At 41.4% G+C, this 13,081-nt stretch overlaps 1 protein-coding gene across 2 annotated transcripts in view; it reads right to left on the reverse strand.

Annotated features, from left to right (window-relative positions):
* Positions 1 to 13,081, reverse strand: part of Ptger3 (prostaglandin E receptor 3) — a 78,769-nt gene that overhangs the window by 53,724 nt on the left and 11,964 nt on the right. The window lies entirely within an intron of this gene.

Below are 13,081 nucleotides of genomic sequence, written 5' to 3' on the forward strand. Positions count from 1 at the left end.
GGTGTAGAAATTGATACATTGGTTAAAAAAATGCTACAAATAAAAAGTATCTAAAACAAATCTTCCAGAAAATTGTGGACACTATTAAAAAGCAAGCCTACGAATAATTAGAATAGAAGAAAAAGACTCCCTTAAAGGCAAAAGAAATATTTTCAATAAAATCATAGAAGAAAATTTTCCTTAACCTAAAGAAAGAGATGCCTATAAATATACAAGAAGGTTATAGAATACCAAATACAGTGGACCAAAAAAGGAAATCTTCCCTCCACATAATAATCAAAACACTAAATATACAGAACAAAGAAAGAATATTAAAAGCCACAAAGAATAAAAGCCAAGCAACACATACAGGCAGACCTATTAGCATTAACACCAGACTTTTCAACAGAGACTTTAAAATCCAGAAAAGGTCTGGACAGATGTCTTACAGTCTCTAAGAGACAACAGATGCCAGCCCAGACTACTATACCCAACAAAACTTTCAGTCACCATAGACAGAGAAAACAAGATATTCAACAACAAAACCAAATTTAAACAAAATCTTTCCATCGATCCAGCCCTACAGAAGGAACACCAGCAAAACCAAAAGAAGACACACACACACACACACACACACACACACACACAGAGAGAGAGAGAGAAAGAGAGAGAGAGAGAGAGAGAGAGAGAGAGAGAGAGAGAGAGAGAGGGGGGAGGGAGAAAGAGAGGAAAACATCATTAACATCAAAATAACAGATATTAACAAATATTGATCATTAATATTTCTCAACATCAATGGGTTCAATTTTCCAATAAAAAGACACAGGTTAACAGAAGGGATGTGAAAATGGGACCCATCATTCTGCTGCATAGGAAAAACACATCTCAGCAACAAAGAGAGACACAGCCTCAGAGCAGAGTAGCCATTCTAATATCTAATAAGATAGACTTTCAACCAAAAGTAATCCAAAAAATGCAAAGGACACTTCATACTCATCAAAGAAAAAAGTCCAAGATGACATCTCAATTCTGAACATCTATGCAGCAAATGCAAGGGCACCCACATTCATAAAAGAAACATAACTAAAGCTTAAATCGCACATTGAACCATACATATTAATAGTGGGAAACTTCACCACCCCATTCACACCAATGGACAGGTTATCCAGACAGAAACTAAACAGAAAAATAATGACATTAACAGAGGTTAGTAATCAAATGAATCTAACAGATATCTACAGATCATTTCATCTAAGTTTCTTCTCAGTACTTCATGGAACTTTCTCCAAATCTGACCATATACTCAGTCACAAAGCAAGGCTCAACAGATACAAGAAAATTGAAATAATACCTGCTACCTGTCAGGCCACCATGGATTAAAGCTGGACTCCAACAACAATAGAAACAACAGAAAACCTACAAACTCAAGGAAACCGAACAACTCTCTACTCAATAACCACTGTGTCAGGGAGGAAAGAAAGAGAGAAATTAAAGACTTTTTAGAATTTAATGAAAATGAGGGCACAACATACCCAACCTTATGGGACATGATGAAAGCAGTACTAAAAGGAAAGGTCATAGCCCTAAGTGATTTCATAAAAAAATTAGAGTTCTCATACTAGCAATTTAAAAGTACACTGAAAGCTTTAAAACAAAAGGAAACAAACACACCAAAGAGTAGTAGAAGGCAGGAAATAATCATACTCAGGGCTAAAATCAACTAATTTGAAACAAAGACAATACAAGGAATCAACAAACCCAAGAGCTGGTTCCTTAAGAGAATAAATGAGATAGACAAACCCTTAGCTAAACTAACTAAAAGACAGAGAGAGTATCCAAATTAACAACATCAGAATTAAAAAGGAAGAACTAACAATGGACAATGAGGAAATTCAAAGAATCATTAGGTCTTCCTCCAAAAGTCTGTACTCCACAAAATTGGAAACTCTAAATGAAATGAATGATTTTTCTAAACAGATACCACTTACCAAAGTTAAATCAAGATCAGTTAGACTATTTAAATAGTTGTACAACTCCTAAGGAAATAGAAGCAGTCATTAAAAGTCTCCAACAACAACAAAGCTTAGGGCCTGATGGTTTTAGCAGAGAAAACTACCAGACTTTGAAGAAGAGCTAATACCAATACTCCTCAAACTATTCCACAAAGTAGAAAAAGAAGGAACATTGTCAAACTTATTCTCTGAAGCCACAGTCACCCTGATACCTAATCTATGCAAAGACTTAACAAATAAAAAATTTCAGACCAATGTCCCTTATGAATATTGATGCAAAAATATCCACAAAATAAAATTGCAGGGATGCAGAGGTAGTTGAATAAATGAAAATCCATCAATGCAATCCATCATATAAACAAATTGAAAGAAAAAAAACCACATGTTCATCTCATTAGGTGCTAACAAAAAGCCTTTGAGAAAATCTAACACCTCTTGGTGATAAAAGTCTTGAAGAAATAGGAGATACAAGAGGCATACCTAAACAAAATAAAGGCAATATACACTAAGCCAATAGCCAACATCAAATTAAATGGAGAGAAACTTAGAGCAATTCCACTTAAATCAGGGATAAGACAAACCTTGGACAGGTTTGTCTTTCCCTATCTCTTCAATATAATACTTGAAGTCCTGTCTAGATGAATAAGAAAACTAAAGGAGACCAATGAGATATAAATTGGAAAGAAATAAATCAAAGTATTGCTATTTACAGATGGTAGGATAGTATAATTGGCACCAAAAATTCTTCCAGAAAACTCCTACAGCTGATAAACTTCTTCAGCAAAGTGACTGGATTCAAAATTAACTCAGTATAACTCAGTATTCCTCCTTTATAAAAATGATAAACAGGCTGAAAAAGAAGTAAGGGAGACAACACACTTCACAAATAGCCACAAATAATATAAAATAACTTTGACCAAACAAGTGAAAGAACTTCAAACCTCTGAAGAAAGAAATTGAAGAAGATATCAGGAGATGGAAAGATCTCCCATGCTCAGGGATCTGTAGGATTATCACAATGAAAATGGCCAATCTACCAAAAGCAATCTATAGAGATTCAATGCAATTCCCATCAAAATTCCAACACAACATTTTCAAAAACCCAGAAAGAACAATTCTCAACTTCATATGGAAAAAGAAAAAAACCCAGGATAACTAAAACAATCCTGAACAATAAAAGGACTTCTGGAGATATCACCATCCCTGACTTCAAATTGTACTTCAGAGCAATAGTAACAAAAACTGCACAGTATTGGTATAGAAACAAACAGGTTGATTGATGGAATCAAATCAAAGTCCCAGAAATAAATGAACACACCTATGAATGCTCAATATTTGACAAAGAAGTCAAAACCATACAATATAAAAAAAGAAAGCACCTTCAACAAATGGTGCTGGTCTAACTGGCAGTCTGCATGTAGAAGAATACAATTAGATCCATATCTATCACCTGCACAAAACTCAAGACTGGATGGATCAAAGACCTCAGCCTAAAACTGGATACACTAAATCTACTAAAAGAGAAAGTGAGGAACAGACTTGAACCCATTGGTACAAGAGACAACTTCCTGAACGGAACATCTACAGCTCAGGCATTAAGATCAACAATTAATAAATGGGACCTCATGAAACTGAAAAGCTTCTGTAAGGCCAAGGGCACTGTCAATAGGACAAAACAGGAGCTTACAGATTGGGGGGAAAAATCTTCACTCACTCTACATCTGACAGAAAGCTAACATCCAAAATATATAAAGAACTCAAGAAGTTAGACACCAACAACCCGAATAAACCAGTTTAAAAATGGGGTCCGAAGCTAAACAGGGAAATCTCTAGTGGCCAAGAAACACTTAGGGGAATGTTCAATGTTCTTAGTCATTAGGGAAATGCAAATCAAAACAACCCTAAGTTCCACCTGACACCCATCAGAATAGCTTAAGATAAAAAATTCAAGGGACAGTACATGCTGGCTAGAATGTAGAGCAAGAACACTGCTCCATTGCTGGTGGGGGTGAAAATTGTACAACCACCTTGTAAATCACTTTGGTGGTTTCTCGGAAAAGTGGAAATAGCTCTCCCTCAAGGCCCAGACTTCCTACGCCTGGGCATATCCCACACGGACACCTGCTCAACTATGTTTATAGAAGCTTTATTCCTAATCGCCAGAAACTGGAAACAACCTAGATGTCCCTCAACTGAAGAATGGATAAGGAAAACGTGGTACATCTACACGATGGAACGCCTCTAAGCTATTAAAAACAAGGACATCAATAATTTTTGCAGACAAGAAGGTGGAACCAGAAATTATCACCCAGAGGTAGTCAAGACTCAAAGGGATTTAGTTATTTATGTGCTCACTGATAAGTGGATATGAGCCATAAAGTACAGGATAACCACGCTACCATCCGCAGACCCAAAGAAGCCAAATAACAAGAAGGGCCCAAGGGAAGATGCTTGACTCTTACTCAGTAGGGGAAATAAAATAGTAATAAGAATGGGTGGAGGAAGAGAACTGGGTGAGAGAGGGGATGGAGAGGGGAATGGGGGTGGGGTGGGAATCATCTTTAGGGAGAGGCATCTCTAGAATGTGCCAGAGAGGGGACAGGGGAGTCTATGGGTACGACTCTAGCTGAGACTTCTAGCAGTGGGGGACACAGAGCCTGAAGTAGCTACCTCCTGGGAGGGATAAGAACACCAAGTCACCCATAAAACCTTTGGCCCAAAATGTGCCCTGTCTACAAGACACGCAGGGACAAAGATGGAGCAGAGCTGGAGGGAGTGCCCAACTAAGGCATGGCCCAACTGAGACCTATCCCATGGGCAAGAACCAACCCCTGACACTCTTAACGATATACTCTGTTATGCTTGCAGACAGGACCCTAGTGTAACTGCCCTTTGAGATCGCCACCAAGCAGCCCATAGAAACAGATGCAGAGACCCATAGACAAACATTGGACAGAGTTCAGGTCATCTTATGGAAGAGTTAGGGGAAGGATTGGGGAAGTTAGAGGAGATGATAGGGACTCCACAGGGAAACCGACAGAGTCAGCTAATCGAGATGCTTTGGGGGCTCCCAGAGACTGAACCACCAAGCCAAAGAGCAAGCACGGGCTGGACCTAGCCACCTCCCCAACATATGTAGCAGATGTGCAGCTTGGTCTTCATACAGGTCTACCAACGGGAGCTGGGCCTGTCCCTGAATCTGTTGCCTGCCTGTGGATCCCATTCCCCTAACTGAGTCTTTTTATCTGGCTTCAGTGGGAGAGGATACACCTAGGCCTGCAGTGACTTGAAGTGCCAGGGTACATGATGGGAGGCTCCTCCTTCTTAGAGGAAAATGAAGTGGGGGTTGTATGAGAGGGGGACTGAGAGGAGTGGGGGGGGGCTACAATTGGGATGTAAAGTGAATGAATGAATGAATGAATGAATAAATGAATGAATAAATAATGGAAAAAAGAGACCTGGATCATCGTGTACAATGATTAAATGATCATTTAAAAATATTTTAAAATGCTGGATTTTTATTTGAGCTATCCTTTGGCACTCTTCAAAATAAAATAAAATAAAATACTCTGTTTGGGAAGCCTTTTACGTGTGCCATGGCAAGAATCCATACAACAGCATAATACCCTAAGGATAAAAAATCTTTACATTTATAAAGGAATGATAGCCAATGGTGGGCACAGTGTGGGCTCTTCATTTTGTATTAAAGAGCCTGGAGTTTTTCATCTAAGAACCATCTCACTTTTCCTCTTCCCTTCTTCCCTTTTTCCCCAAGTGTCGCTCAATCGGGGGTCAGATGGGCCACAAGCACCTCTTCTTATCACTCATAATTTTAAATAGAAATTTCTGGAATTTCAATCACAGCAAAAGTAATGACCTGAAGCTGGTAAGTTGAGGGGCTGGAGAATAAGAAAAAAGCATATGTTTAAAATAAAACACCTTGAGTCATTAGAAGAATTTCTGTCTTCTACTTATTGATTAGCATTTTCCTTAAAATTACACCCCGAGGGAAAAAGCAGAAGATGTGACGTAGAAGACTTAGTATAGATACTTGCTGTCAAATCTTAGTACTTCATGTCAGCATCCTTCTACTACTGTGAGAGCACTGTGTGCGAGCGTAGCACACATCACTCACACGCAAGCCCATATATTGCAGTACAGGGTCTGAGAAGCGACACACCATCTCTGTCTGTTTTCTGTTTTTATAATAGGATTACAGAGCTTAGATCATCATGGTGGTTTGAATGTGAACGCATCCCATAGGCTCATATGTTTAAGTGTTTAGTTCCCAATTTGTGGGACTGTTCAGGGAGGACTAGGAGCTATGGCCTTGTTGGAGGAGTTAGGCCACTGGGGGTGAGCTTTGAAGTTTCAAAACCCTACCTCAGAAGGCCCAGTCTCCCTTTGCCTTCTGTTTGTGGATCAGATGTGAGCTCTAGCACCATGCCTGCTTGCTTGTTGCCATGCTCCTTACGATGGTGACCATGGACTAACACTCTGAAACTATGCAAGCTCCAAGCTTCCTTTTATAATCTGCCTTGGTCGTGGTGTTTCCCCATAACAACAGAAGAGTAACTGAGACAGCTACTCATAAACAAAAGCTACTAGCCTGTCGTTTGGCCTAGGAAGTTCAAGAGCATTGCATTAAAATCTAGGGAAGATGGCAGAAAGGCAGATGAAGTCATTCCAGTCAGAGAGAAAACCACTTACCCTGGTCTTTGTCATTGGGAACTGTTAATGACATGATACAGCTTTAATCCATCAGGAGGGTGGCCCCCTTATACCTCATCCCCTCTAATCCCACATAAATGCTATTACAATGGCAACATGGATTTTACAGGGGTGTTCACACCACAGTATCCACCCTCACAATCCAACCGGCTTGCAAAGCTTCCTGCCAGCTTGGCTTACAGTCATCAAGGACATCAGAACTTCCAGACACCATGTTAAATCATTCTTTTCCCTAACACCAAACACACCCTCATGGAATTTACCAGCCTTGGTCATATTAACTCCAGTCCTGTTGACTGTAAGCAGGGGTTGAGTTATTCCTCAAGGTCAGACCCACAGCTTAAGGGGTGGAAAGTGTCCCAGTAGCTGAGGTTTCTTTGGTGCTAAAGGGGGACTCAGTTTCTAGTGCTTCTCTCACTCTGTGAATTCGATTGACCTCTCACCCACATCAGAGCTGCTGACAAACATTTTTTAGTACCCTGTCCTTTGGGGGACATTAGAATGAAATAAGTCCTTTAGGGATACCAGCCTCAAAGATGCCTATTCTGTAACCCGAGTCTCAGTGACAGACTTTGGGTAAGTCTCATGTGCTGGTTGCTGGCTTCTTATGCTTGTTATTTGTATGCACAGACATCTCTTCACTGTCTTCAGTTTACAAACTGCAGTGAGGAGGAAAGAGGCTATGACATACAAAGAATGATGAGCCCTCGAGGGTCCCTTTCTAGCCATTGTCCTGTACCATGCCACGTTCCCACTGTCACCGTTTCCTTCTGTTCACTACATGGGTGACAGGTAGAAGCCAACTGGCGTTTGATATTTCCATAATGAACAGGAAACTTCAGGTAGTCATGGAAGATCCTGTTTGTCCTTCAGGAAATCTGAAACATCTTTCAGCATCGCTAAATCTTTAAACATCACTGAATTACGGCCAGCACTTAATAATTGTATACCAGGCTTGAGAAACTTGAGAAAGACTTAGACACGATGTATTTTATAGTAGATGAGCATTCTCAATGATTCTTATCTATGTTTGCTGTCTTGCTGAATCTCGCTGTGTCCATTGGTTCACTAGAATTAATACCATTAAGTTCAGCAATAGCATAGTCACAGAAGGAGGCACAGGAGGAAGAAGTGTATCCTCTCAAATTCTGGCTGCCTAAGAATCTGAGGCTCTCAGGAAAACAAAGATAATCCATCACCCAAGTTCTCTCTCTCTCTCTCTCTCTCTCTCTCTCTCTCTCTCTCTCTCTCTCTCTCTCTCTCTCTCCTTGAAGTATGAACTCTGAAATCCATTCTCACCACAGTACTTACCCACTAAGGGCAGAGCTTAAGCAGGCAATTACAAAATCATCAAATACTATTATCTCCAGGAAAATGCTTTTGGTGGACTCACTCTAAGTTGTAGTGTTAAAATTTTCAGGAATGGTTTGGCAGGATCAGGGAAAAGAGGAGGTGGACATAGGTGAGCTCATTCAAGCAGAATTTTGTGCTTGTCCAAAGAGACCCATTGAAGGAGTTTCTCAGTTAAAAATAATGGAAGTACAAAGCCCCCAGCCTAATGCGGTCCTACAGAGTAGGAGTAGAATTCAAGCAGTAAATGTGAGCCATATTATACGCTCCAGCCTCCTGCTAGACTCCTTTTCAAGTAATAAAAAGGAACTCAGATTTGATGTAAAGGTTATTTAATTTTATTTCCTTTTATGAAATGTACCTTAATGCTAATTTCAGCATGTCACTGATTTTAAAAGTGTATTGAGACATTTTTACATTTTGCTTTTTGGTATCCTGGCCATGAAAATGTGTTCAGGTCAGGACTGGCACGCTGATAAACAACAAAATCCTCTAAGTGTTTGGCTGTGGTGGTTTATGCCTTGAATTCTAGCACTCGAGAGGAAGAGGCAGGTAGGTCTCTGTGAGCTAGAGGCCAGTCTGGTCTGACTATATAGCAAGTTCCAGGATAGTCAGGGATACATAATGAGACCCTGTCTAAAGAAAGAAGAGGAAAAGAAGACAAGAAAGAGCCCCTCTTCTTTTAAAAACTTTATAGAATAGTTTAATTCACTCTTTGACAGTTCGTGTATGCACACCATGCAATGTATAGTCTTCATCCCCATTGCCCTCTGTAACCCCCTCCCCCACTTACTCTGAGCCCTTCTTACCAAGTCTGCATTCTGATTTCACGCCAGTTTTTTAATGACACACAGAGTTTAATTAGGATTGCTTAAATGAGCATGGGTGTGTCTCTCTGCTTCATACATCCAGACAAGGTCCTTCACTGAACCAGAAGCTTGCTGATTTCAGCCTGGCTGCTGTCCAGCAAGCCCCAGCCTTCTTTATGTTTTCAACTCCACCCCTAACACTGGAGTCACAGACATAGAGTCACACCCTACCCGGCCTTTTACAGGGTTCTGAGGAGCTGACTTCAGATCCCCAAGCTTGCACAGCAATGTTCTTGTACCACGAGCCATTGCTCCAGCACAGACTCCTCAGGTTGGGGAGGGTAACTGAGAAGCCTATGCTAGCTACCATCTGCCCACAAGAAGGCCAGGGATTAATCAAATACTGAACTTCAAAACAGACAGGCAAGCCTTGGTCCCGGTGTCCAGGCTAAGCCCTTGGGTTCACCAGCTCAGGAGATACTCTGAATCTGGACTTGGAGCTGTGCTTTGTTGTGTTAAAGTAGCACTTATGCTGAGAGCAACATCCAGTGAATCTCCTCAGTGTCTTCACAGCACCACACTCCATACGACCTTTTTACTGTTTCTCTGTTGTTCCTGAATCCCCAGAGCACCTTTCCAGACCCCCTTTTCCTTGTTCATTCTGTGGATTCCAGATGTGGAACAGCTGTTTTCTATTGTTCACGGCTGCTTCTAATTAAGTCCCATCACAAAAGCAACATTGTTTCTCCCCCTCTTATCCATTCTAAAGGTATTTTTGTCTTCCTAAGAGTTTTTATTACATGTAACACAATTGAAACAATGTTAACCACTGCAGAAAATAAACACTATAGCCTGTCGTTGTCAACCTATTCATGAATCTTGCTGTGGCATCTGGACAGTCATTCCTTACAGATAAGTGGAGTTACTGCTTTGGAATAAACGTTTTAGTTTGGTTCACTAAATACTATTTACAGGATGTAGGCCTTAAAGCATGATGATTAGTCAGGATAACAAAGATAAAAGCATTGCTATCAACCATGTTTCAGGACTGATACCGATATTAAAAACCACCCAGTACATATAAAATTTTGAATGAAGAATAATTGATACTTTGATTCCAAAACTTGTCTCCTTTCAGTTCATTATAATCTCCCCCCCTTTTCATTTACTCCACAATCATTTATGTAGGGTCTGTTGTGGCCACACAGATATATCATCAATTATGCATGATCTCCACTTTAAAGCAATTTATACTTTACAGTGAGCCAAACAAACACAGGGATATTGACAAGAGGGAGACCATGCAGCTTGCCTGTTAATTGCAGAGGCAATAGGGCCACACAGGTTTGATCTGAAGGCGTTTTCCCTTTCCTTATCTTTGTGACCTGGAAAAGTGACTTAACATCTCAAAAGATGTTTCTTCATCTGTGCACAGTATGGTTGGCAGGACAAAGCGAGACTGACTGTGTACTACATGCACAGGTCCGGTCCTCTAAAGCAAGTACTGGCCAGTGGAGGGCGCTCTCTTCACACCACCATCTAAGCAGTAGAGGGGAAAGGTCATGTCAATCATTCCCAGGTTTAGAAAAGTGCCACGCCCACTGAAAGAATTTAAAAAACAAAACAAAACAAACAAACAAAAAAAAACAGCTGATAGTTTGGAGAATTTGGGAAGAGGAACAGCATTCGTCTCTGTGTGAAGTTGTGTGAGCTATTTTTGGAACTCCGAGTTTTTCATGAATGAAATAAGTGAGTGTGCAAGAAGGACATGGGACGTGGCGCTGTCTATGAGCTGGCCAAAGCCGAGGCCCTGCGATTAAAGAATCCAAAAGCTTCTTACTGTAGCTAAGAGGGTGGAGAAAGACCATGCTCTGACCTTGAGCTGCAGCCACTGAGATCACACGGGGCGCCACTGAGATCACACGGGGCTCCTCTGAGCCAGTTTCTCTTCTCCACAAGAGAAGAAAACGATGAAATGCCAGCTAGGTTGTATCATGCAGGAAGATGACCAGAGTCTAGCAGCCTTTCTAATTCTGACCACAGTCAGACACCTTCCCACTAACCAAAGGGTCCCCAGTAACCAGCCTTATCAATATTTTAATGAGAAGAATATTTGAGACTACCAGCTGAAACCCACTGGCCGAGGAAGACTTTGTCACTGTGTGACGGTCACAAGCAGAAAGCACACAGAGACTGAGTGAAGCTCATGCCACGCCCATACAGAGATGTCTCTCTACTTTGCAAGGAACCTTGGGGAAATGGAACCTTTTAACAAACTACTATTTGATGAAATGTTCACATCCCTCTACAGGGATCTTCAAAATATGTTCCTGAGAATCCTGTATTCCTAAGAAGACCAATGAACAAAGTGTTAGACATCTCAGAAGTCTGTAAACATGGTGGTTTGCTAACCTGCACAGATTTTTGTGGTTTTATTTCACATTACTACTCTTGACTAAATGATTTGAAAGTGTTAAGCAAGCTAATAAAAAATAAAGGACAGATGAGGCAGAGTGTATGAATGGTCTGCCAATTACTAGGAGTTTGTTCCAGAAAGGTCTGTAACCTGAAACTTCATGAATGTGGCTAAAAAATCATGGGAACAGAAACTCAGGACTTCTCTTTGTAGAGGTTAAACCAGATACCATGAAGGGCAATTCTCTCAAGCCTGACAGGGAGGCACTCAGCACGCAGGAGTCCTTTTTGTCCGCCTGCCTCTCTTCACTGTCCTCTGCTACTTCATTTCCCCAGCCTACACACAGCTCACAGACAGCCACACTACAAGCTAATGTTTCTGAGCATGGATTCAGCAATAGAAAGAACTCTGTTATTTTCATAAACAGCCTTTAGGAGATTTCCTTTCTCCCCATTCCACAAACAGGCAGGGTACCTGGTGCTTCAGTTGGCCCCTTGACACAATCTGCCCCAAATCTTCAAGAATGCTTGTTCATCGGCAGTGCACAGAAAACGCTTCCTGATGAGGGAGCCTACATGGCTAACAGCAGACACACTTCCAGCTCCTCTCTGGGTCCTGACCATGCGTTGTCCCAAGATTCTGCTGTTGCATTACTAGAGCCGACTAGAGTCTAGGGAGCAGACTAGGCTCTGAAGTCAGAAGATGTTCCTGTTTCCTGACATTGACCAATAGCGTAATTTAATTAGAAGTGGACGCCAGAAAGAAGGGCTTCAGAATTTCCCTCATGACTTTTGTAGAACAAAAGCTAATGTAAAGAATTTACTTCTGGATCCTGGCTAAGCCTGGAGAAGGCAACTATTGCTAAGTAATTAAAAAAAAAAATCTACCATCCAGAACATTGGCCTTAGCACAGCCACCAACTTCTCAAGGGGACACAAAGTACAAGTTTTCCTCTGTGGGGAGAAAAAAATCAAGAACTTCTCTCCTTTAGTGACGTCCTCCCTGTGGCACTGAAAGATCAGTTTTGAGCATTTGGAGTCTCCCTGAAGAAGCCTCTGGGTAAACTCTCCACTTCCAGCAGATTCTCAAGTGGGGCTTCTTCATCACGGCTTTGGAGAACTCACATTACGTCTTTGAAGATGGTTCAGGGTAGTGAGATTTTTTTTTTTTTGTCATCTCTAGTTATTCCTTGTAAAAGAGCAAAACAGAAGGGAAAGAATGAGAGGGAGAGGGAGAGGGAGAAGAGGGAGAGAGAGAGAGAGAGAGAGAGAGAGGGAGGAGAAATGATGCTTCAAGATAATGTAGCCACTGAAGTACTGTGTTGCTGTGAAGGAAGTCTTTTAAAGAGCCCCAGTTGCATGACTGTAAATGTAACCCTAGCAACTTGAAGCTGTGGGCAAAACTGAACAATGATGTGTGAGGTCGGGTCCTGAGAAGCAGAGCCTGAACTGGAGATTTGCACACTTGGCAGGGTACCAGAGTCAGAGATACACGAAGAAGTCTGTCTCCAGCCACTTCAGCAATGGACAGCCCTGCTCTTACTGGAGCCAGGCATTAGCCCTGGCCCCTGGTCTGTCATCTTTGCTTAAGGTGGTTTTGAATACTGCAGTCAGACAATCCCTATTTGAGATGTATGGGATATGAACCTGTGGGTCACTCCCCACTCGGAAGAAGTGGATGATCCCGAGAGCTGGTTTAATCACAAATGCAATCAGGAGCCTCCGAGGAGGCCTCAATTACAGATGCACTCAGTTGGCATCTTAGGTGGAGGGTCTTAGGACTGG

Source organism: Rattus rattus, chromosome 3 (genome assembly GCF_011064425.1).
Source record: "Rattus rattus isolate New Zealand chromosome 3, Rrattus_CSIRO_v1, whole genome shotgun sequence".
NCBI classification, from domain to species: Eukaryota; Metazoa; Chordata; class Mammalia; order Rodentia; family Muridae; genus Rattus; species Rattus rattus.